Raw genomic sequence first — 26,464 nt, 5'->3', positions numbered from 1 at the left:
TCCCTAGTGTGAACTCAACCAGTTCCTTGAGTTTCGTTCTTTACATGCAAGATAATACTAGAACATTTTTTAGGTTGTGCTAATAATACTGTCTAAATGGAATGAGAAAGATGTAGAAATAGAAGGTAAACCCCATAGAACACAAGATAGGTTAAATAAACAAGAAGAACAGTTCAATGCTCACGGATTTATCTGCAGCATTGTCTCCACGATTCTGAAACAGTCTTCTAGAAATCCTGCAAGGATCCATCTTCAGCTGTTGACCAGGAGAGGAGCCACATAGTCAGCGTTGGGTGGGAAGTCCTTGCGGTCCTTAGTTCTACTGCAGACAAGACAGATCGGGGAGCATTCTGCTGCAGCCAGTTGTCTCACAGCCACACTAAGGAACGTTAGGAGGACGGTGGATATGGCTGAGCTCCTAAAATCCAGAAGAAATTCCTTATATTTCTCAGTTTTAATTGCAATATGAGACAAAATAGGACCAAAGAAAAGGAGGAGATTAAGAATGGATGTGTTGGGATTTTTTTTGTGTGCGTATCTAGTATTAAGGGATGTTTTTATGGAAGCTTTCAGCATTCTCACAAACCTACTTACTCTTTACAGATGAACTGAGCTTCAATAATATAATGATATAGATATTTTTCTTTCTTCAATACCTATGTACTAATCATTCTAGCACGTTCTGGGCAGACACTGATACAACAAGGCGTGTTGTGATGAATGAGCTCTGAAGCCTGCAGAAACATGGATGTAGCTCTGGGCTGTAGTACAGTCTGTAGCTCAAAGTCAGTATACAACGGTTAATGCTATGTGTTTAATTCTATGTGCAAGCTGTAAAATGGCGCGTGAATGTTCCAGAATCAGGTCTGGTCAATTAGAATTTAAAAAAAAAAAAAGTTTTTATGATATATTTGAAGTATAATTATGATGTCAAAAACATAAATGTAATATATTGGATACTGCTATTGTGAAGAATATGGACTGGTCCATTGGAGGCATTTACTGTACAATGCCTGTAAATGTGATCACATTTTATTTAAATCCACATTGACAAGGGTCTGAGAATCCAACTTGAGTACATGACTTTAGGGCACTGTGTTTAGTGTAATCCTCATTATTTCTTTTAATGTAATCCTCATTAATTTATTTTAGCGTAAGATTCATTTATTAACTTGGCAATGATACTCAAGTGAAGCGTTAAGGGGAATATGTCTCCAGGTTATTGCTATTTATTCTGAGAGCAGCATAATGTAGGGGCAGAGAGCCTGATTCCATGGATGTGTTTCTTGCTCAGCAGCTTGCTGTAGTTTCAATACATTCAGTGTTGTGGAAGCAGGAGACTATCATTACAAGACTAGGGGTCACGTGCAGACCAGTCAGGCTAATCTGGGTAACCCCGCCCCTACCACTGATTGACAGCTTGCTGACAATGTACAGTGTACACAGAAACTTGCTATTCAGAAAAGTGGGTGGGATTATACACAGGAAGCTGTCAATCAGGGGTGTGGGTGGGGTTATACACAGGAAGCTGTCAATCAGTGGTGTTGGCGGGGTTATACACAGGAACATGCCAATCAGCAGTGTGGGTGGTATTATGCACAGGAACATGTCAATCAGCAGTGTGGGTGGGATTATGCACAGGAAGCTGTCAATCAGGGGTGTGGGTGGTATTATGCACAGGAAGCTGTCAATCAGGGGTGTGGGTGGGATTATACACAGGAAGCTGTCAATCAGGGGTGTGGGTGGGATTATACACAGGAAGCTGTCAATCAGGGGTGTGGGTGGGATTATACACAGGAAGCTGTGAATCAGGGGTGTGGGTGGGATTATACACAGGAAGCTGTCAATCAGGGGTGTGGGTGGGATTATACACAGGAAGCTGTGAATCAGGGGTGTGGGTGGGATTATACACAGGAAGCTGTCAATCAGGGGTGTGGGTGGGCTTATACACAGGAAGCTGTCAATCAGGGGTGTGGGTGGGATTATACACAGGAAGCTGTCAATCAGGGGTGTGGGTGGGGTTATACACAGGAAGCTGTCAATCAGGGGTGTGGGTGGGGTTATACACAGGAAGCTGTGAATCAGGGGTGTGGGCGGGGTTATACACAGGAAGCTGTGAATCAGGGGTGTGGGCGGGGTTATACACAGGAAGCTGTCAATCAGGGGTGTGGGTGGGGTTATACACAGGAAGCTTCCAATCAGGGGTGTGGGTGGGGTTATACACAGGAAGCTGTCAATCAGGGGTGTCGGCGGGGTTATGCATAGCTCATAATTCTGACTACTGCTACATCTACAGCAGGAAAAGCAATAATGTATCAAAACTGCACCAAGCAGTCCAGGTAAGTAATACATTGCTGGAATCAGCGTCTCTGCCTCTACATTATGCAGCTCTCAGCTTCCATAGCAAAAACCTGCTGAGAGATTCTCTTTAAAACCCAGATAGATTGTTCGTCATATGGCACGATGAGCACTTACATGCAGTAATATACAGTGTATTTGTTGGAATAAGTTTAAATGCAACAACTCCATTCCTGTTGTAGTCTGCATTGAATGTCTATGAGTGTTCATTTGTCAGCTATGCTGTGATTGTTAAAGTTTGTACAAAAAGGTCAGAGGACTCTCACTGATTGCATCATTCTGCTGCTGTTTCCTTCACAGAGAGACATGTGTTACATGGACTAGATTATATCGGTAGTTACTGTCAAAGCTTTCTTATTTTGTTCCAGTTCAAGCTGCATATATTAAACACAGTTTGCCTTACGTTGGATTCTGCTGCTTATATGAAGTAACACGCGCTGCTGTGGTAATACTCCGGCTAACAGGTTATGGGCCCAGCCACCGGAAAGTAAATGGTAAAAAGCCCAGTCACCGGAATAAGCAGCGAGCCAAGCGCAGACAGCACAGAGGAACCCCCGGAATACAAGGACACCGGAACGCAAAGGTACCGCAGTGTACAGAGCACCGGACAGCGCAGCTTAAAGGGCCAGTAACAAAAAAAAAAAAAAAGGTACAAGAGACAAGAATGTCTACAGAAAGGAATGCAGTGAAGTACACAGTGCCAAGTCTCACAAATCACAATTACAGCTCCTGGAAATTCAAGGTAAAGATGTTACTTATAAGAGAGGGTACATGGAAATGTATTGAACAGCCTGTGCCTGACCCAGTACCGGGTGATTGGCTAGAGACTGATCAGAAAGCACAAAGCACTATTTCCCTCAGCATAGATGATAACCAGATTGTACATGTATGCAAATGTGATACTGCAAAGAAAATGTGGGAAGAATTACAGAAAGTGCATGAAAGGTCAAATCTCAGCAATAAGCTATATCTTATGAGAAAGCTGTATCAGTCTAAATTAAGTGATGGCCAGCATATGCAGGACTATATCAGAAACACCCTAGAGATTGTGGAGCGCCTAAGGGGTATTGGTGAAGAAATTAAAGATTTTCATGTTGCTGCATTACTATTAAGTGGTCTTCCAGAAAGTTATGACACGCTTGTGACTGCATTAGATGCCAGACCAGATGATGAACTCACACTAGAATATGTGAAAGGGAAACTTGCAGATGAATACAAGAGAAAGTCAGAGACTATTAGCAATAATATATGCAAAGCAGAAGCAGCATTAAAGACACAGTACTTTTCTAAAGCTCAGAGTCATTTAAAGGAAACTCGTGAATGTTTTGTCTGTAAAAAGCCTGGTCACCTTAAAGCAGACTGCAGAGTGTGGAAAGCAAGAATGAATCAGTTTAAAAAGCAGGACAGTCATCAAAAGGTTAAAACAGCTGTAAAGAAGGAAGATGCATGTATTGCGACTGCATTTGGGGTCAGCACAAGCCCATATGCAAACCATGTTTGGTGTATTGACTCTGGAGCGACTGCTCACATGACACGTGATAAAGATTTCTTCATTAATCTAGATGAAAGCAAGTCTGAAAAGGTAATTTTAGCTAATGGTCACTATATGACATCAGAAGGAATAGGAGATGGTTATCTCCATTGTCAAGTTCAATCCTCAGCACAAGTCAGAAAAATCCCAGTTAAAGACGTGCTGTATGTTCCCAAACTTGAAAGTAACCTTTTATCTGTAAAGAAGCTTGCACAACAGGGAAATATAGTTACATTTAAGGATGACAGATGCATCATTTCAAAGAAGGGTCATACCCTTGCCGAAGGAAAAATTAAAGATGAACTTTATCAGCTGAAATGCAATGAAACTGTTTACAGTGCTAGACAAGATTTTCATAAGGACTGTATTCATGTGTGGCACAGACGCCTAGGCCACAGAGATCCAGAAGCAGTAAAGAAACTAGCTCAACTTGCAAATGGTATTGCAATCAACCAGTGTAATCAAACAATGAAGTGCACAAGTTGCCTAAAAGGGAAAATGTCCAGAAAATCGTTTCCTAAAGTAAGCACTACTAAATCTGCACAGATACTGGATTTGATACATACAGATGTGTGTGGTCCAATGAGTGTTCTTACTCCCAGCAAGAAGAGATATTTTCTCACATTCATTGATGATTATTCCAGATATACTGTTACTTACCTACTTCAAAGTAAAGATGAAGTTCCACAGAAACTTGAAGAATATCTTGCTGCAGTTCTTAACAAATTTGGAAGAATACCAAAGGTACTGCGAGCAGATAATGGAACTGAATATACAAGTGGTAAAGTGCAAACCATCCTGAAAAAGAATGGAATCGTGTTCCAGACAACCGTTCCATACAACCCAGAGCAGAATGGCACAGCAGAGAGAAAGAACCGAACTCTTTGTGAAAGTGGAAGAAGTATGCTATTTGATGGAAACCTACCTACAACATATTGGGGAGAAGCCATCATGACTGCTACCTATCTTCAAAATCGACTGCCAAGTAAAGCTACAAGTAAAACTCCATATGAGCTATGGAACTGTGAGAAGCCCAACCTGAAGCATCTCAGGATATTCGGAAGCAAAACTTTTGTGCATGTTCCCAAAGAAAAACGTTCTAAGTGGGAATCTCATGCAAAGGAAGGAGTTCTTGTGGGGTACAGTGAAACTCAGAAAGGATACAGAATCCTGCACCCACAGACCAACACAGTAACAATCAGCAGAGATGTAGTGATTGATGAAAACTCAGTATCGCTCAAATTTCATGAGGTTACGCAAATAATTCAACCTAAGGAACAAGAATTTCAGTCAGTGATTCCAGACATTGAAGAGAATCTCAAAGAAAATACTGAAGTCTGGATATGCTCTGAAAGTACTGAAAAAGAAACAGAAGAACCAAGCCAACCTCAGGAGATCAGAAGATCAGAAAGATCAAATAAAGGAATTCCAGCTAAACGCCTTTCTTATATGGTCAGATCAATTCCAGAAGAAGAGCCACAGTCATGGCAGGAAATGCAAAAACTGCCTATTCATAAGAAGCAAAAATGGATAAAAGCTGCTGATGAAGAAATGGAATCCCTTCATAAGCTCAAAACATGGGAGCTCACAGAGCTACCTCAAGGCAAGAAAGCAATTGGATGTAAGTGGGTCTTTAAGAACAAATATGACTCCGAAGGTAATGTTCACCGTTTTAAAGCAAGATTGGTCGCAAAAGGATATTCACAAAAATATGGTGAAGATTATGATGCTACTTTTGCTCCAGTTGCCAAGCAAACTACATTCAGAACTTTATTATCCATAGCTGCTGTTCAGCAGATGAAAGTAAGACATTTTGACATCAAAACAGCCTTTCTACATGGAGACATTGAAGAAGAGCTGTACATGACTCAACCAGAAGGCTATGTTAAAAGGGGTAAAGAGAACCTTGTTTGCAGAATGCAAAAATCTCTCTACGGCCTTAAGCAATCAGCAAGAGCATGGAACACTAAGATGAACAAAGTGTTAATCGACGAAGGATTTAAAAGGTCTCAAGCGGATCCATGTTTGTATACAAAAGGTGTATCACAAGATTGGATGTATGTTATTCTATATGTGGATGATGTAATAATAGCGCATCAAGAAGAGAGAGAAATTTCAAAACTAGGTCAAATTCTGAACAAGCATTTCGAGACCAAGGACCTTGGAGATGTGACATACTATTTGGGAATCCAAATCCAGAGAGAGGAAGATGGAAGTTTTCTTCTTAATCAAAATTCTAAAATCTCCACAGTTCTAAACCAGTTTGGAATGTCAGAAGCCAAAGGCATATCAACTCCAATGGATCCATCTTACCTAAAATTGGAAGGAGAAGAAGATCTGCTACCCACAAATGACAGTTACAGACAAGCAGTGGGGGCACTTCTATACATAGCAACCACAACCCGTCCAGATATCTCAGCCACAGTGGGAATTCTCTGCCGACGTGTAAGCAAGCCACGCCAAAGAGATTGGAATGCAATTAAGAGACTTCTTCAGTATCTTAAGGCAACCCAAGAGTTAAGTCTAAAGATTTCTGCATCAGGAGATCTAATTCTCAGAGGATATGTAGATGCAGATTGGGCTGGAGACTCAAGTGATCGAAGATCAACAAGTGGTTACTTGTTCAAGTTAGGACACACTTCAATCTCATGGTCCAGTAGAAAACAAGTGTCAGTTGCATTGTCTTCTACAGAAGCAGAATATACATCAGCTGCTCATGCAAGTCAAGAGTTAATTTGGTTGAAGCAACTTTTGGAAGAATTCGGCAAACCACTAGCTGAACCAACTGTTATCTATGAGGACAACCAAGGATGTATCAAGCTCGCCAGCAGTGAAAGGATAAGTGCAAGAACAAAGCACATTGATGTTAAACATCATCACTTGCGTGACTTAGTAGAGCGTGAAGTTCTAAAGTTTGTTTACTGTGAATCTGACAAGATGTTAGCAGATGTTTTGACAAAGCCATTGTCAAGAGCCAAGTTTGAAGAATTCAGAACTGCAATGGGACTAACAGGATAAGCAGTTGTTGAGTGGGGGTGTTGGAATAAGTTTAAATGCAACAACTCCATTCCTGTTGTAGTCTGCATTGAATGTCTATGAGTGTTCATTTGTCAGCTATGCTGTGATTGTTAAAGTTTGTACAAAAAGGTCAGAGGACTCTCACTGATTGCATCATTCTGCTGCTGTTTCCTTCACAGAGAGACATGTGTTACATGGACTAGATTATATCGGTAGTTACTGTCAAAGCTTTCTTATTTTGTTCCAGTTCAAGCTGCATATATTAAACACAGTTTGCCTTACGTTGGATTCTGCTGCTTATATGAAGTAACACGCGCTGCTGTGGTAATACTCCGGCTAACAGTATTACATGAGGGTCATCATTAGCATTACTAATAATCTGCGACATGACATCGTGTTCTGTATGATAATTTCTTCAGTGTGGACTTTTTTCCATTGTGAAAATGGAAATAAAGCTGGTAACCATGCCAGACACACACAGAGAAGCCTTCATTTGTAGAGATAGTCCGTGACATTAACAGAATACAGTAAAGTTCCTATGCATGCTCCATTAATATTTTACTTCTATTGCTTTCCAGTGTGCAAATGTGGTTTTGATTTAGTCCAAGCTGCCGAGCAATGAAAACCTAATATATTAACAATTATGTAATATGAATAGCGCAGATATATAGTGGCATTATAGTAATACATTTTTTTTCATGTGAATTGCAGTTTGCAATAACTAAAAACCCCAAGAGCGTCCCTTACCCATCAGAAAAACTGCTTCGAGGCTCATGAGGTCAACTTTTTGTTTTCATGCCCAGAACCACCATTTTAGTTTTGTAATTGGCCCACGGTCCCAGAAAAATCACAAAGAATAAATGGTTGAATAACATTTTCTAAAGTGGACATAAAAATGGCATCTAAGCTGCATTTACAGGACAGCAGCTGCTCGCTTCTGTGTCTTGTGGATTTGGTCTGACAACATGTTTCTCGCTAGACTGGCCGACTTCATTGAACATAATGGCCTGGCATCTGGATTCTTAGGTACCAGCAGCGATTCACAGATACTCACATCAAATATGAGCGTCTCTTGTAACTTCTTCCATCCTCGAATTCTCATTTTTTAAATGTTTAGCTGTTCGTGTCTATTTGGGCCTCATTTATTTGAATAGTAACCCTCATTTTAATTTCATAAATCAACAGTACAACTAAAATTAAGAAACTTTGTAATATATCTTACCAGGTAAATCTGCTTCTTTCTCTGCCAAAATTGATCAGTCATTATCAAAATTCTCAATTCTGAGGTAAAAGAAGATGGCGGCTGCTACTGATAGCATTCTATGTAGGGAGGAGCTAGAGGCAGAGCTACTCCCTTCTCCCATCTACATAGAATCTTATCAGTTGCAGCCGCTATCTTCTATCTCAGATAGTGGAAAGTCTGTCTTCACTGAATACAGATTTTACCTCAGAATTCAGACTTATTATATTGACTGATTAATTTTGGCAGAGACAGAAGTAGATTTCCCTGGTAAGATACATAGTTGATTATTCTCAAGAACTATTGATGATGGTTATGCTTTAGCCCCTTCAGCCGCAAGCCTGTTTTCACCTTCAATTTTACAATTCTGACGGGGCCTAATTTTTAAAATCTGACCACTGTCACTTTATGAGGTAATAACTCTGGCAAGCTTCAACAGATCCCACTGAGACTGATTTTTCATGACATATTGTACTTCACGATAATGTTAAAATTACTTCAATATGACTTGTATTTAAGTAAAACAAAAGTGAATTTTTGAGAAAATTTTACAATTTTCAAACTTTTAATTTTTATGCCCTTAACCCCTTCCCAACCTGTGACACAGCGCATGCGGCATGAAAGTCGGTGCCAATCCGACCTGTGATGCATATCCTGCGTCACAGAATGATCGCGTTCCTGCAGGTCGGGTGAAAGAGTTAACTGTAATTTCACCCGACCTGCAGGGACAGGGGCAGTGGTACTTCAGCCCAGGGGGGTGGCTTCGCCCAAGTGGCTATGATCGCTCTGATTGGCTGTTGAAAGTGACTGTTTCACTTTCACTTTCATTCAGAGCAATCGGAATATTTCACCAATGAAAATTGGTGAAATATTACAATCCATCCATGGCCGATGCTGCAATTTCATCGGCCATGGCTGGAGAGACCATGATCTGCCACCGCCACCGATCTCCTCCCCTCTGTCCTCCATCCTGTCCTCTGCTGTCTTTCGCTCTCTCCCTCCTCCCGTCCGCTCTCCCTGCAGTCCGATCTCACCCCCCCGTGGTCAGATCCCACCCCTCCATACTTACCGAGCTCCGGTGTCCGGTGTCTTTCCCGGTGTCCGTCCGTCTTCTCCATGGGCGCCGCCATCTTCTAAAATGGTGGGCGCAGTGCGCAGTGCGCCCGCCGAATCTGCCGGCGGGCAGATTCATTCCAGGTACATTTTGATCACTGTAATAGAACCTATCACAGTGATCAAAATTAAAAAAATAGTAAATAACCCCCCCCCCCCTTTATCACCCCCATAGGTAGGGAAAATAATGAAATAAAGAAAATATATTTACTTTTATTTTTCCACTAGGGTTAGGGTTAGAACTAGGGTTAGGGTTAGAACTAGGGTTAGGGTTGCAATTAGCGTTAGGGTTGCAATTAGGGTTAGGGCTGTAATTAGGGTCAGAATTAGGGTTAGGGTTGCAATTAGGGTTAGGGTTGTAATTAGGGTTAGGGTTGCAATTAGGGTTAGGGTTGTAATTAGGGTTAGGGTTGCAATTAGGGTTAGGGTTAGAATTAGGGTTATTGTTAAGGTTGCAATTAGGGTTAGGGTTAGAATTAGGGTTAGGGTTAGAATTAGGCTATATGAACATGGTGCGGATTTGGCTGCGGATCCGCAGTAGATTGGCCGCTGCGGATTTGTAGCAGTTTTCCATCAGGTGTACAGTACCGTGTAAATGTAAGGAAAACCAAATCCGCTGTGCCCATGGTGTGGAAAATACCACGCGGAAATGCTGCATTGTATTTTCCCCAGCATGTCAATTCTTTGTGCGGATTCCGCAGCATTTTACACCTGTTCCTCAATAGGAATCCGCAGGTGAAATCAGCACAAAAAAAAACTGGAAATCCGCAGTAAATCCACAGGTAAAACGTAGTGCCTTTTACCTGCGGATTTTTCAAAAATGGTGCGGAAAAAATCCTCACACAAATCCGCAATGTGGGCACATAGCCTTAGGGTTAGGGTTGGAATTAGAGTTAGGGTTGGAATTAGGGTTAAGATTAGGGTTAGGGGTGTGTTGGGGTTAGGGTTAGGCTTGTGGTTCGGGTTATGGTTAGGGTTGGGATTAGGGTTTGGGGTGTGTTGGGGTTAGGGTTAGGGTTATGGCTAGAGTTGGGATTAGGGTTAGGGGTGTGTTGGGGTTAGTGTTGGAGTTAGAATTGAGGAGTTTCCACTGTTTAGGCACATCAGGGGTCTCTAAATGCGACATGGAGCCACCATTGATTCCAGCCAATCTTGGGTTCAAAAAGTCAAATGGTGCTCCCTCCCTTCCGAGCCCCGACGTGCACCCAAACAGTGGTTTACCCAAACATATGGGGCATAAGCGTACTCAGGAAAAATTGCACAACAACTTTGGGGGTCTAATTTCTCCTGTTACCCTTGAGAAAATAAAAAAATGGTGGCTAAAAAATTATTTTTGTGGGGAAAAAAATGATTTTTTATTTTCACGGCTCTGCGTTATAAAACTCTGTGAAGCACTTGGGGGTTCAAAGTGCTCACCACACATCTAGATAAGTTCCAAAATGGGGTCACTTGTGGGGGGTTTCTACTGTTTAGGCACATCAGGGGCTCTGCAAACATAACATGACGCCCGCAGACCATTCCATCAAAGTCTGCATTCCAAAACGTCACTACTTCCCTTCTGAGCCCCGACGTGTGCTCAAACAGTAGTTCCCCCACATATGGGGTATCAGCGTACTCAGAACAAACTGGACAACAATTTTTAGGGTCCAATTTCTCCTGTAACCCTTGTGAAAATAAAAAATTGCTTGCTAAAAAATAATTTTTGAGGAAAGAAAAATGATTTTTTTTTTCACGGCTCTGCATTATAAACTTCTGTGAAGCACTAGGGGGTACAAAGTGCTCACCGCACATCTAGATTAGTTCCTTGGGGATCTAGTTTCCAAAATGGGGTCACTTGTGGGGGAGCTCCAATGTTTAGGTACACAGGGGCTCTCCAAACGCGACATGGTGTCCGCTAACGATTGGAGCTAATTTTTCATTCAAAAAAAGTCAAATGGCACTCCTTCCCTTCCGAGCCTTGCTGTGTGCCAAAACAGTGGTTTACCCCCACATGTGAGGTATCGGTGTCAGGGCTGGTGTCAGCACGCGGCGTACCCGGGCAAGTGCTGTGGCCCTGGCGAGACAGTGGGGCCCATTCAGGGCCGGCATTAGGGGCAGGCAGCTGCCAGTGCCTAGGGCCCCCACTCCACCAGGGGCCCTCAGCTAGCGGCACATCACGCAGCTGTTATGGGGCCCATGTGAGGCAGGGGGGTCGCCTGTCGCAAGCACCAACTCCCCCGCCGCCGCTTTGAACTTTACAGGCATCTGCCAGTAAAGTTCAAAGCAAATGATGGAGGAGAGAGAGTCACCTGACGCTCCCTCTCCCATAATTCCCCACTCTGCCTCAGACACTGCCGCTGCGGGTGTGCAATGATGTCATCGCGCGCTCGCTGTGTGTCAGGCAGTGCAGTGGCAGCCACCGAGACCGGAGCAGGGAGGGAGCACCGCGGCATAGGAACGTTGAGAGGTGAGGAGTTTTTTTTTGTAACTAACAGTGAGTACTGGACTATGGGGCCATTCTTGGTGGGAGGGGGCTGTGCTGTATACTACATGGGTGTGTTATATACTACCTGGGCTGTGCTATATACTACATGGCTGTTCTATATACTACGTAGGCTGTGTTATATAATATGTGGCTGTGCTACATACTATATGGTCTGTTATATGCTACGTGGGCTGTGCTATATACTACATGGCTGTTCTATATACTACGTGGGCCCTGTTATATACTACGTGGGCTGTTATGCTACGTGGCCCGTGCTATATACTACATGGCTGTTCTATAAACTACGTGGGCCATGTTATATACTATGTGGCTGTGCTATATACTATATGGGCTGTTATATGCTACGTGGGCTGTGCTATATACTACGTGGCTGTGTTATATACTATGTGAGCTGTGTTATATACTACATGGCTGTGTTTATTTGCGATCATGAATCGTGGTATGTGTTAAAGAGGGGGCCCACTGAGACTCTTTCGCCCGGGACCCTCAAACACCTGGAGCTGGCCCTGATCGGTGTACTCAGGAGAAATTGCCCAACAAATTTTAGGATCCATTTTATCCTGTTGCCCATGTGAAAATGAAAAAATTGAGGCTGAAAGAAATGTTTTGTGAAAAAAAGTACTTTTTCATATTTACAGATCAATTTGTGAGGCGCCTAGGGGTTCAAAGTGCTCACTATGTATCTAGATAATTTCCTTGGGGGGTCTAGTTTCCAAAATGGGGTCACTTGTGGGGGGAGCCCCAATGTTTAGGCACACAGAGGCTGTCCAAACGCGACATGGTGTCCACTAACGATTGGAGCTAATTTTTCATTCAAAAGTCAAATTGCGCTCCATCCCTTCTGAGCCTTGCCGTGTGCTGAAACAGTAGTTTACCCCCACATTTGAGGTATCGGTGTACTCAGGAGAAATTGCCCAACAAATTTTAGGATCCATTTTATCCTGTTGCCCATGTGAAAATGAAAAAATTGAGGCTAAAAGAAATGTTTTGTGAAAAAAAAGTACTTTTTCATTTTTATGGATCAATTTGTGAAGCACCTGGGGGTTCAAAGTGCTCACTATGCATCAAGATAAGTTCCTTGGGGGGTCTAGTTTCCAAAATGGGGTCACTTGTGGGGGAGCCCCAATGTTTAGGCACACAGGGGCTCTCCAAACACAACATGGAGTTCGCTAACAATTGGAGCTAATTTTTCATTCAAAAGTCAAATGGCGCTCCATCCCTTCCGAGCCCTGCCGTGTGCTGAAACAGTGGTTTACCCCCACATTTGAGGTATCAGTGTACTCAGCAGAAATTGCCCAACAAATTTTAGGATCCATTTTATCCTGTTGCCCATGTGAAAATGAAAAAATTGAGGCTAAAAGAAATGTTTTGTGGAAAAAAGTACTTTTTCATTTTTGCGGATCAATTTGTGAAGCACCTGGGGGTTCAAAGTGCTCACTATGCATCTAGTTTAGATAAGTTCCTTGGGGGGGCTAGTTTCCAAAATGGGATCACTTGTAGGGGAGATCTAATCTTTAGGCACACAGGGGCTCTCCAAATGCGACATGGTGTCCGCTAACAATTGGAGCTAATATTTCATTCAAAAAGTCAAATGGTGCTCCTTCCATTCAGAGCCCTGCCGTGTGCCCAAACAGTGGTTTACCCCCACATGTGAGGTATTGGTGTACTCAGGAGAAATTGCCCAACAAATTTTAGGATCTATTTTATCCTGTTGCCCATGTGAAAATGAAAAAAATTGAGGCTAAAAGAAATGTTTTGTGAAAAAAGTACTTTTTCATTTTTACGGATCAATTTGTGAAGCACCTGGGGGGTCAAAGTGCTCACTATGCATCTAGATAAGTTCCTTGGGGGTCTAGTTTCCAAAATGAGGTCACTTGTGGGGAAGCTCCAATCTTTAGGCACACAGAGGCTCTCCAAACACGACATAGTGTCTGCTAAAGATTGTAGCCAATTTTTCAATCAAAAAGTCAAATGGCGCTCCTTCCCTTACGAGCCCCGTTGTGCACCGAAACAGTGGTTCCCCCCACATGTGGGGTATCGGCGTACTCAAGAAAAAATTGTGCAATAACTTTCGGGGTCCAGTTTCTCCTTTTACCCTTGGGAAAGTAAAAAAATTGTTGCTGAAAGATTTTTGTGACTAAAAAGTTAAATGAAAAATCGATGAATCCAGCAGGAATATTGTAAAATCAGTAAATTTATTTCTTCATTTTTTAAAAAAGGAAAGGGTTGTATCCTATGGTACACCACTTGTAAATCATGGTGTCACCATGATTAAGACGTTAGTTGAAACGCGTCGGAAGAACGCTGCCATGTGTGCAGAATGCTGTAAGAAATTATAACTTATTTACAAGTGGTGTACCATAAGATACAACCCTTTCCTTTTTTTAAAAAATGAAGAGATAAATTTACTGATTTTACTACATTGCTGCTGGATTCATCGATTTTTCTGTGGACTGAGTGCTCAACTTTTCCGTGCAGGAACAAGTGTGGAATAGCCAATATTCAGGTGAGCTGACTACCTTTTGTTTTTTTTTTGTAAAAAGTTAAATGTTCATTTTTTCCTTCCATGTTGCTTCTGCTTCTGTGAAGCACCTCAGGGGATAATAAACTTCTTGAATGTGGTTTTGAGTACCTTGAGGGTTGCAGTTTTTAGCATGGTGTCACTTTTGGGTATTTTCAGCCATATAGACCCCTCAAATTGACTTAAAATGTGAGGTGGTCCCTAAAAAAATGGTTTTGTACATTTTGTTGTAAAAATGAGAAATTGCTGGTCAAATTTTAACCCTTATAGCTTCCTAGCAAAAAAAATGTTGTTTCCAAAATTGTGCTGATGTAAAGTAGACATGTGGGTAATGTTATTTATTAACTATTTTGTGTCACATAACTCTCTGGTTTAAGACATTAAAAATTCAAAATTTGAAAATTGCGAAATTTTTCGCCAAATTTCCATTTTTTTTTACAAATAAACGCAAAATATATCGACCGAAATTTACCACTAACATGAAGCCCAATATGTCATGAAAAAACAGTCTCAGAGCCGCTAGGATCCGTTGAAGTGTTCCTGAGTTATTACCTCATAAAGGGACACTGGTCTGAATTGCAAAAAATGGCCAGGTCATTAAGGTCAAAATAGGCTGAGTCATGAAGGGGTTAAATCGGAGCGTTATGTCACACAAAATAGTTAATAAGTAACATTTCTCACATGTCTACTTTACATCAGCACAATTTTTGAAACATATTTTTTTTGTCAGGAAGTTACAAGGGTTAAAAGTTTACCAGCAATTTCTCATTTTTTCAACAACATTTACAAAAAAATTTTTAGGGACCACATCACATTTGAAGTGACTTTGAGGGGTCTGTAAGACAGAAAAAGTGTGGAAGGAAAAAATGAACATTTCACTTTTTTTTTTACAAAGATTTTACTTTAGACCCAATTTTTTTATTTTCACAAAGGTAACAGAAGATATTGCACCATACAATTTGTTGCGCAATTTCTCCTGAGCATGCCGATAACCCATATGTGGGACAAAACTTCTGTTTTGGTGCTTGGCTAGGCTCAGAAGGGAAGGAGCGCTATTTGACTTTTCGAATACTAAATTCTCTGGAATAATTTGTGGACGCCATGTCGCATTTGGAGAGCCCCTGCTGTGCCTAAACAGTGGAAACTTCCCACAAGTGACACTGTTTTGGAAACTAGAACCCTCAGGGAACTTATCTAGATGTGTGGATCTAGATGTGTGGTGAGTACCTTTAACCCACAGGTGCTTCTCAGAAGTTTATAACATTGAACCGTGAAAATAAAAAATCACATTTTTTCCACAAAAAAAATTTCAGCCTCAAATTTTGTATTTTCATGCGAGTAACCCGAGAAATTGCATCATAAAATTTGTTGTGAAATTTCTCCTAAGTATGCCGATACCCAATATGTAGAGGAAAACTAATGTTTGAGCGCACAGCAGGGATTTGAAGGGAAGGAGCACCATGTGACTTTTTGAAAGCAAAATTTGCCTAAACAGTGGAAATCCCTCCACAAGTGACACCATTTTGGAAAATACTGTAGACCCCTCAGGGAACTTATCTCGATTTGTGCTGATCACTTTGAACCCCCATGTAATAGGAGAAAATGGACCCCAAAATTTGTTGTTCAGTTTCTCCTGGGTATGCATATTCCCCATATGTGGTGAAAAGCTATTGTTTGGGCGAGCGGCAGGGCTCAGAAATAAAGGAGTGATGTTTTGGAACACAGATTTTCATGGAATAGTCTGCAGGTGTCATATTGCGTTTGGCGAATCCCAGCTGTGCCTAAACAGTCGAAACCCCTCCATAAGTGACCACATTTTGGAAACTAGACCCCTCAAGGAATGTATCTAGATGTCTGGTGACTACCTTGAGCCCCCAGGAGAAAATAGAACCCAAGATGTGTTGTGCAATTTCTTCTGAGTATGCCCATACCCCATAAATAGTCAAAAACTACTATTGATGCACAGTGCAAAGCTCAGAAGGGAAGAAGCGCCATTTTGGAGTTAAGATTTAGCTGGACTGGTTTAGGGTGCATGTCACATTGGCAGAGCCCATGAGGTCCCAGAGGGCAGAAACCCCCAATAAGAGACAATTTGTTTTAGCCCAAGATTTTACATTTTGAATCTGGAAAATGGGTAAAAATGGCACCAATAACTCGCTTAAGTCTGCATTGTGTGCCTTGTCTGCGTAGGGGTTTGTGCTTTTTACATACAATCTGGCATCTTATTGTATTTTTCAAAGTTTCTATTAAAATTAGTTTGTTTTTTTTTAAAAGGCACCAAAATGTGTCCCACAATTTCTGCTGAATGTAGAAATATTCTATATATGGCTGTACAGTACTGCTTAGCCACACAGTGATACTCGGGAGGGATGGAGCTCTACTTGTCTCCGGGAGCGCATATTTTTCTAGAATAGTTTGTGGACTCCACATACAGAGCCCCTAAATGCTAGAACAGCAGAATTCCCCCTCAAGTGACCCAATTTTGGAAATTATACCCCTTTTGAAATCTATCTACAGGTGTAGTGACGATTTTTATTTCATGGCTGTTTTCCAGAAACAAGCAGCAGTGGATGCTGATGAGTGAAACTTGCAAACTGCTGTTGTAGTGACCATTACATTGTAGTGACCAGTACGTTGTAGTGACCAGTATGTTATTCCTAGCTCATGCTTTTGAAGACATGCCCCCTTAAATTTGCCAGGCTCTCATCACTAGAGAAATACCAAACACGTGGACGCCAGATGTGGTTTAGGCACACTGTGGAGCTCAGAAGGATTTTGGAGAAGAGAATTTGCTGAATCTCTTTTGAGGGGTGAGGAGCCTAGCTTTTCCAGAGCCTTTGTGCTACCAGTAATTTGGAAGCCCCCCATTTCCATTCACAGATGACGGACCTGAGTGGGGACTTTTTTTGTGGACTGAGCTAAAGCTTTTTTTGGGGAACATTCTACACTCAGCACTTACTTTGGGGTTTTCATCTAAATCTCTGAGTGACATGATTCAGATTAAACCCCAGAAGGATCCATTCACTTTAATTAGGCAGCAGAGTTACTCTGGACTCCGCCTGGCTTGTGTTCAGTGATCCCCTTTTTTCCAGAAGTGCACAAAACTGTGGATAAATGCAGGACAAATACGCGACGAGGCTCACTGCGATCTGTGGGGGGCACAATGAACAAATCAACATAGGTCATATTTATTTATTTTTATGCCGTTCCTCGTGCGGTATAAGTGATTAGGCGACTTTATTCTTCTAGTCACTGCGATTACAGCGATACCAGATTTCTATTGGATTTTTATGGTTGGCTGCTGTCATACACTAAAAGACATTTTTTTTTTTATAAACTAGTTTTTACATTGCCATCTTTTGAGAGCTGCAATTTTTCCATATTTCGTCCGACACGGTCATGTGGGGGCTTCTTTTTTGCGGGACAAGTTGATGTTTTTATTGGTACCATTTTCAGACACATTACATTTTTGGTCGCTTTCTATTCTGATTTTTGGGAGGCAGAATTCACAAAAAACAGCAATTCAAGAATTGTCTTAAATTTTTTTATGTCGTTCCACCTGTAGTCTGGTAAACATTTTCTTTCCATTGCATATTCACTTTTAAGCACTATTTCAGTTGACATTTAAATTAAGTCAATCTGACCCTCAAATCCAGAGGCTGACTGTATTTACTATGAACCATAGGATATGTCTAGGACAGACCAAAACATTGGCCGTTCTTGCCAATTCTTTCCAAATACTGACTAAACAATTAATCTTTAAATTGCATAAGTGAGTGCATAGTCTAGACTTACATTCAAAATTGCCCTTTTTTTTGCACCATTGTTTGGAGAGACATCCTCTCCTGTCTTTCGGCTACGAGGGCTGACCAGACATTTATAAATTTTGATTAGACTCTAATGTAAGCTGCTACTCAGGATCCAGCTACGGGGTAGTGCCAGAATGGCAAACAAAGTGCAGAAATTGGCCATCAATTGTGTCTGTTTCAGGAGGATGTCCACCGACAACTGGACCGGTGTTGCTGATACATGGAAAGCCAGCCTATCGTGTTAAAACAAGCAGAGAAAATTATACGAAAAAACTACAGATGATCGAATCTGTTGGCATTTAAATTAACCAGATTTTGTGAATTTTTCTCAAAAATTTGATTTCCAGGGAATAAAATAGAATAACAAAATAATTTCAAACCTGGTAGCAACACAGCTCACTGACACACTTTTGTGGTTTTCTTTTATAAATCTTCCAAAAATTATCCATTTTTGTCATTTGTGAATAGAGAGACCGTTCTGTACAGAATACTGACTGATTGTGTCAGTGACAGAGGTAACATTATCCTGCTGCTGTGACTTAGACAAGTGATGTGCCATGTATTCCATAATTTCCTCAGCTTCCTCCCAACTAATAAGCTTGCTGGAGACAAAGGAGGCCAATCATCATCTGTGTTTGGTAGTATTACTGCCTAGAAAGCAGATGCCAGTGGTCCTGGTGCTTCTGCTACTGCTCGCGATCACGCATTCTTACCCGCGGTATTTGGTTTTGTATATTTATTTTTTATGTTACAGTACCCCATTCATTGCCATCGTCACTCTTTCTTTTACCATACATTTTGTACAACACTATAATAAAAGCACCACTCCAGCGTTTTTTTTTATTGCACCGCTGTATGACCAAGCTAGGCTCAAATAATCGAAAATAAAGAACCAAATATAACTGAATTGCAACAAGCCGGTTCCTAAATATCGTTAAAATATAACTTTTAATTCTAGTCCATTAAAATAAGGTGCAAACATATAGTGCTAACAAAAGTGCAGAGTGCATACATACTGAACATAGAGACACATATAAAAACCTATGAGAATATATAACCGCACCATGAACCACTGTTAGATACCTAAGATATGCATCAGTGTTGTTCGACAGAAACAGGCTAGAGACTATGAATCCGTAAATCTCTAGATCTCACGTCTCTATGCCACGACTGTAATCAACAGGCAGGATAGAACCTCAGTAGGCTATATCTCTAGTCACTTAACAGCCTCTAGGTAACTGCTGTTGCAGTAACAACTTATCCATACCAAGCGGTATATATCTCTTATTGTTGCTCAAGAAGGTGCCGTGATCATAGATGTCATACAACTACCCTCTATATAAATAACATTTTCAGGGCTAAGACAAATATCTAGTCACGTGCACAAAGTAAACCATGATACTCATCAATCCTCTGCTGGTCAGTCTTCTGTTGGAGATCTGATGCGGTGATGTGTATCAGTAGCCCATCGTGTCGGTCATTCCACTTTCGACCGTGCTATTCTCCCTGGGCCCATTATCTTGTACCGTGTTTCCCAACGCGTTTCATATGGAATAATCATCAGGGGATTGTATCACCAATACAGATGTTGCGTGAGCATAACGCTATGGCGGTCCGTTTCCCGACCCTTTTTATATGTAGCTACCCAGCGTCTCTTCCTTACACATTTCCGGACGCTAGGTACCTCACTTCCGGTGTCACCGGATATACTGCACCCTGGAATACACAGGAACGCCAAGTCCGTTCCGGATACCACATCGTCGGCGCACATCGCCGTAACGTCATATCCGGTGCGTATCTGAGTATTCTGTCCTCTGAAATACAGAGGAACATTCACTCCGTTCCGGATACTCCGACGTCGGCACCCCGTGACGTTACGTCATATCCGGTGGGCGGACCTTCTCTCCCTGTCGCCCATTCAACAATGTATATCAGCGCTTAGCGCTAAAGCTGATGCACGAGGGGGAGAACTCCCATCTCTCTGAGCCCTCCTACACCCCTGTGCCATAAACGTGAAATGAAGGGAGGCGTATATACACAAGACACGCTCCTCCCCCGGAGCCATCTATACAGGGATACATATGCAGATTTCTACTAACCAGCTAAACTAGGGATACCCCCATGTATGAGGCAAGTGGGACCTCAGAGGACAGTATAAAACACCCAAAAAGAATATAATCAAAAAATAGCAAACTCATGTAAAAAAAAAAAAAAAACATTCCCCACCATCGTCCTAATGGTAGTAACAGGCGCACAAAGGCACCTCTCGAGCGCAATCTCCGTATATAGTGGAGAAGGAAAACAGCAAAAAAAAAAAAATATATACAGGGAACGAGAACCCACGCATGCGACACAGCGAACCTCCATAACATAGAAAGACAGAGAGGGTGCAACTACAAGTCTCCCTATGCCAACCCTCTCTACTCTGATCCCTACCTAACGCGGAGGTTGGCACCCTAGACCTACGCAGTGGCGCCCCCACTCGACGGCGGCTGCCCCTGTTCTAGGATGCCCTGTTGTTCCCTATCACTGCAGGAAGGAAGAGAAGCCTACATGGTCATTAAGACCATGTGGTGTAGTGGTTTGCAGGCGGAAAATCCATCTACTTTCTCTCTGCAAGATATTCCTGTCCCAATCGCCACCCCTCTGGGACTGATAGACTCTGTCTATACCCATGAATTTGATCATCTTCAAATCCCCTTGATGAAACTTGTTGATATGATTGGCAATAGGGGTATCTCTTTTGTTGATGGTGTCACAGTGATGTTCTCCCACTCTTCTTCTAAACTCCCTGCTGGTTTTACCGACATACTCCAATCCACAGTCGCAGGTGATTTTATAGATCACTCCCTTTGTTTTGCAATTTATGAAGTGATTGATGTGAAAAACTTTCCCTGTAGTGTTGCTAGTAAAGGAACCACCCTGTTGTATAGCATGACAGTATTTACAATCACCGCATCTAAAACATCCCTTAATTTTTCCACCCAGCCAGGTAGTTTGTGACTGTGGGGGGGCAAAGTGGCTGTGGACCAACCTATCCTTTAACGAGCGACCTTTTCTAAATGTAATTTGTGGGACCGGGGTTAAAATATCTCCGAGGTCAGTGTCCATCTGTAGGATCGACCAGTGCTTCTTAATGATCTCACGCATAACTCCCGCCCCATTCGTGTATTTGGTGATTACTCTCAGAGTATTCTCATTTTCCTTTTTGGGTATCGGGGTAAGGAGGTCCCTCCTTGGTTTTTTGAGGGATGATTTAAAAGCTTCACTCAGAATCTTATTAGGGTACCCTCTTTCCACAAAACGCTCCTTAAGATCCCTTGCCTGTTTCAAGTACCTTGTGTCATCAGAGCAGTTTCTCCGTATCCGGAGGTATTGGCCCTTAGGGATACCTCGCTGTAGTAGTGCTTTAAATGTAATTCTCCTGCCCCCTGTCGCATACTCATTTACTGCTGCCTTCATCATTTTCCAGCGTTGGTCCCATCGATTTAGGCGAAAAGCGACCTGCAGGCAGCTCCAGTGTTTAATCTGGCTCTTATTGACTTGCATTGAGAGCTTGTGATGTAGCTTCTTACTTCTGGACAGTCTGGCACTGTTCACACAAGATGGCGCCGTTGACAAAAAACAGTGTAGACACCGGAGGGTAAGTAAATGATGGGGGGGTGCAGGGGACTTACATTTAAAGCACCATTCCAGCTCTGAATAAAAACGCTGGAGCGGTGCTTTACCTCATGACAAACTTTTCAACCCTAACTATACAACTCTTTGCAAAAAGGATATCATAAGAAATACTAGGAATGGACAGTAATTTTTTTTTTCAACAAAGCTCAACCAAAAATTATGCAATAAGAAATGCTATGTAAACACACAACTAAAAAGCTAGCACCTGTAAAAGAATACTGTATTCATGTGGCATGTACATAAGTAAAATTGTACAGGTAAAACAGATGTGCAAAAAAAATTGTTTGCAACACGCATACTTTGTGAAGTAGACAGTTAATTTTGCTAAATTTAGTTTTGCGTTTTTAGAAAGCATTCATTCTCCCTTTCAGAAAAACAATTACTCAAAAAAATTGAAAAACTCATTGCAGTTGCTTGTGACAAGCATGCACACCATCTGACACTGATTTCAGATTTTTTTTTCTGCAAAAACTATTGTGCTGTCTTGCTTCTACTTTCTAGTGCATTATGAATGAAAAAAAGTTATTGGAATTCAAATGCAGCAGGACAAATGCTAGCTATTGCATATCACTGATCAATCACAATGGCACAATGGTGGGTGTCTCGCATGTGAAATCCAAGCTCTGGCACCGGCACTTGGGAGTGAAGCGTGCGGCCTCATAGCAACACATGGAGCCACACGCTCCGCTCCCAAGTGCTGGCGCCAGAGCTTGGATTTCACATGCGAGACATGGACGTGTTTCTCGCATGTGTGATCCCGGCCTTATTCACAGACTACTACAGTCGTCTTCTTCATTGCTGCAGTTGTAAAACCCAGTACTGCCTAGTGCCTAGAGTTATTGTCCATTGCTTGACTGCTATGTTTTGAATCCTATCTCCTTTGATGAACTGTAGCCTTTGAAGTCTTCTCCCAAAATCATCCTAAAAGTATTGCTGCATTCCCTCCCTCAGCTTTTATATAGGCTATCAGTCCATCCTGAATGGCAGCACTTTACCATGTGATGTGATAACTGCAAGGCATTATGGGGAAGCCAGTCCAGTAGCGCCTATAGTCATTTGGGCCTTCTGTGGCTGATGCAATCTTCTGCAATGTGAAAAAAGCAACCTGTATCTTTTTGGACAATTTGTGCAAGTCGAATTGCAAATTGTTGGATCATCCCAAGTAAAAACTGTTATTCCATATAGTGGTCCCTGCTCTGCTTGACTCTGGTCGTCCATGGAATACATAGGTAACCATTCATCTAAATGGCTGCCATGTAATGCTACATTTTCCCTGCATTTCAGATGGCATCTTCTCTTTTGCATACATTTTTATAATGTTTGATACAATGCATACAAGCAGAGTGTGGAAATGTTCTTAAGCGCCGTTTCCATTTTTCAGTCAAACTGTTCTTTATTCCTGACAGCGTTCTGCAAAAAGTGCTGTAGGGAAACTAATGTGGGAACTGATCCCATAATTGTCTATACGATCGCTCCCATTCATCGAGGGCATACTGATACCAACGATAAATGGAAACCTAGCCTTACATATGTTCTTGGAAAAGCTTAGGGCAGCCAATATAGCCACTATTAAAATCTTTTATATGGATCGTCATTCAGGTTTTACAGGTTCTTTAATGACAAATGTATCTAGCTGAACAGAGTCAGGACCTGAGGAAATCTCCTTGGTAGCCCTTTGTGACCTATGCTAGTGGACATATTAGTTGTCACCCATCTTTTCCAGGTTTGTAAGCTTTTGGTGATGTGTTTGGGAAGAAATGATCTATAATGAGTTAAGTGCTGGTAATAAATATTTAACATGTTTAAGGCTACAAAGCCAGAAAAACTGGTTCTGCTCCAAAAACCCAGTGAGGGGGAGAGATCAAGCAAGAATGGTGCATGATAGACTGTAGGGAATTCATGGATCATATGACTGTGCAGAGAATGGGAACTGCAGCTGCCAACAAGGGGGTTGCAGTGTAATAAGGTAGTGTGCTGGTAAATTAAGCCCAGAAGTGATACAGTGATCATAGTGTGAACATACACCAAGCTTGTAAATACCACCCTAATGTGCCACATCCATAAACACTGCACTGCTTAGTTCTGCCTTGTCTCTCCATTCCAGCAGTCATCTCCAGTGCTGGATGTGACATTACTGAGACTACCTGCAATAAAATACAAAGGCTGCTGATATTTAAGTACAACTCTGCGACCCCACTCTGTTCTGTTTGCTTAATGTACCTATTAAACAGGCCCATCATCCCACAATTACACCATCTAATTAGAGACAATGGCATTTTCTTGGTGGCTTAGGCTGAGAGACGATGGAAAAGTCAAAACAACTTCAGGAACAAATGAATTGGCAATTACAGTTATAGTTCCCCTTGGTGGAAATGCCTGATGTTAAGAGCTGCTTTAATGTCATATTTTAAGCAAATAAATAGACACAAACCTTATGACTCAAGAACTAACAATAATATTTAGCTACATACATAAATTACAAAAATAGCTCCAACCTGTAGCAAATTCATGGAATCCTTTCAAACTGACAAGCTGGAACTTGTAGTACACTGCACAAATGTTGTCTGATCACCATCAGGATGATTAGAAATCACATGACCTATTTAATCAAAAGTTATAAAAAGAGATTATAATTATTTTGACAGATTGACAATTTCATCAGTGGAGCCTGGAGATTTTTACAAACCATTTCCATAGCTGTATACTTAGTTTACGGTCTGGAGAGTTACCTGTATTTTACCTTTCCTACATGCCCATTCACACTGATGTATTTACTCTTCATTTCTCGAAGCGTTAAACCAGATATCAGTCGGTTATATTTGTTTTACTGCTCCCATCACGAAATCAACAATATTTTAACTTTTTTGTACTTTTTTTTTCTTTGTAGTTAATGTATGTGTACTTGTCTTATGTATTTTTTTTAAATAATACTTACTCCTTGCTTTTATATCCTGAATGGATACATTTCCAGAACATCTTACTCATGTAAATAAATATCACATAAACTATGATTTTACTATATACATTATAAAAACTTTTTTTTTTAATTAAAAAAAGTAAAGTTGAGTTTCTTTTAACTGAAACAGTTAGTATGTAAAAGATGCAAATTATTTTACGCTAGGTTTTGATGGATGCTATTACATTTCTATGGAACTGAATGAGTTTTTGTCAAGATCTCAGAAGACCTCAGGATGGTACTTTAATAACAGCGGTGTAAATTCCCAGCAGCCAGATTCCAACGTGTCCAGCACATATCAGCAACATGACAGAAAGGCGTCAGAACAAGGTGCTTTTCAGTAGGTCTTTATTGTGCAGAATAGGTAAACCTCACGTTAGATAACAGTGGTAACATTACATAATACTATCTGAGTTCATATAGAAAAATGACAACCAGAATCCAGAGAAGGAAATGTTGTTACAGAGGATAAAAATGATGGGGCTGCTTGGCATCAGGAGAGATCATTGAAACCTAAGGGGATAACACGGTTATTAAGTTAAACAAAATCAATTTTAATCAGCTATTCCTTTTCTAATGGAGAATTTCCATTTGTAAATTCTATCAATGCAATTCATTTCGGCAAGGCTCAGAGCTGCAATGTGAGTGAGTAATAGAACGATCTTCCTATAAAATGGTGGATAGTTTTAGAGTGGTACATAACCATGTAAATGCCATTCTCCTTATTAATTTCATGCTTTCTTTCTTTCTTTTTTCCTTCATTTCATTCCTTCTCCCTCTCTTCCTTTCTTTTTTTTTCTTTCCTACTCTCTTCCTTTCTTTTATTTCATTCTTTCCTACTCCCTTTCTTACTTTCTCCTCTTTCATTCTCCCTTTCTTTCTTTCCTACCCCATTTATTCTTTCCTTCTCACTCCCTTCCCCTTCCTTGCTTTCTTTTTTTCTCTCAATCCCTTCCTTCTTTCTTTCTATCCTACTCCATTCCTTTCTTCTTTTTATTTCTTATTTCCATCTCCGTCCCTTCCCCTTCCCCTTTCCTTCCTTGCTTTCTTTTTCTTTCCCAAACCCTTCCTTTTTTTCTTTCTTTCTTTCTTTCTTTCTTTCTTTCTTTCTTTCTTTCTTTCTTTCTTCCTTTCTTTCCTTCTTTCTTTCACTCTTTCTTTCTCTCTTTCCTGTCTATCTTTCTCGCTTTTGTTTCTCGATTTCTTTAATTTTTAAAATATACATAATATCATCTTCTACTAAGTGACACTGGATTAGTTGATCAGCTGTACATGCATGCATTACAGTACTTGTACATTTATATCCCTCCTTTCCTCCACAGGTTCCTATGCACAGGTTCCAATACTCACTTCACTAGGTAAGGTAATTTGATCACAGGGAATTAGATGAGAGGACAATAATGAATATCACTGTAAGCCAAGGTTTCTGAAGGCCATTTAAAGTCCATCCGGCAGCTGAAGTGTTAAGCAGGGATGGCAGCATTTTACTGCACACAGTTTTTCCAGTTGGGAGGACATAGAAGGGGCCATAAACGCTGGTAGGTGTTCTGCCCGGGCAGCTCTAATCACAGGATGTGTCTCTTTACTCTGAAAATTGCACTGATTTGCCATTGAGCTGTTACACAGTTCCCAGAGATGCCTAAAAAACAAGAATAAAAAAAACAAACAATAGAAGATCCATACATGTGTTAGAATACGACTACTGCTTCCTACAAGCACACAGGAGTGTGACCTGGACATCTAAACAAATAC

General features: G+C 41.2%; 1 protein-coding gene and 1 long non-coding RNA gene across 7 annotated transcripts in view; one reads left to right on the top strand and one right to left on the bottom strand.

The window, feature by feature from the left end:
* Positions 1 to 26,464, top strand: part of HOXC5 (homeobox C5) — a 137,375-nt gene that overhangs the window by 99,820 nt on the left and 11,091 nt on the right. For 4 of the 6 annotated variants that reach the window (XR_011319392.1, XR_011319391.1, XR_011319397.1 and 1 more), the window contains one exon: positions 26,035 to 26,070. The exons of the other annotated variants lie outside the window; for them this stretch is intronic. The gene's annotated coding sequence lies outside the window, so the exon portion shown is untranslated. The remainder of the gene's footprint in view (positions 1 to 26,034; positions 26,071 to 26,464) is intronic. 6 annotated transcript variants of the gene reach the window in all.
* The window catches only part of LOC138670939 (uncharacterized), a 13,386-nt gene continuing 11,971 nt past the window's right edge, over positions 25,050 to 26,464 (bottom strand). Inside the window, exons 2-3 of the long non-coding RNA XR_011319398.1 lie at positions 26,063 to 26,351; positions 25,050 to 25,225 (exon numbers count right to left, since the gene is read on the bottom strand). This is a non-coding gene — a long non-coding RNA (uncharacterized lncRNA). The remainder of the gene's footprint in view (positions 25,226 to 26,062; positions 26,352 to 26,464) is intronic.

Source organism: Ranitomeya imitator, chromosome 3 (genome assembly GCF_032444005.1).
Source record: "Ranitomeya imitator isolate aRanImi1 chromosome 3, aRanImi1.pri, whole genome shotgun sequence".
Taxonomy (NCBI): Eukaryota; Metazoa; Chordata; class Amphibia; order Anura; family Dendrobatidae; genus Ranitomeya; species Ranitomeya imitator.
Note: the sequence above shows the minus strand (reverse complement) of the source record. Positions and strands in the feature narration are given on the sequence as shown.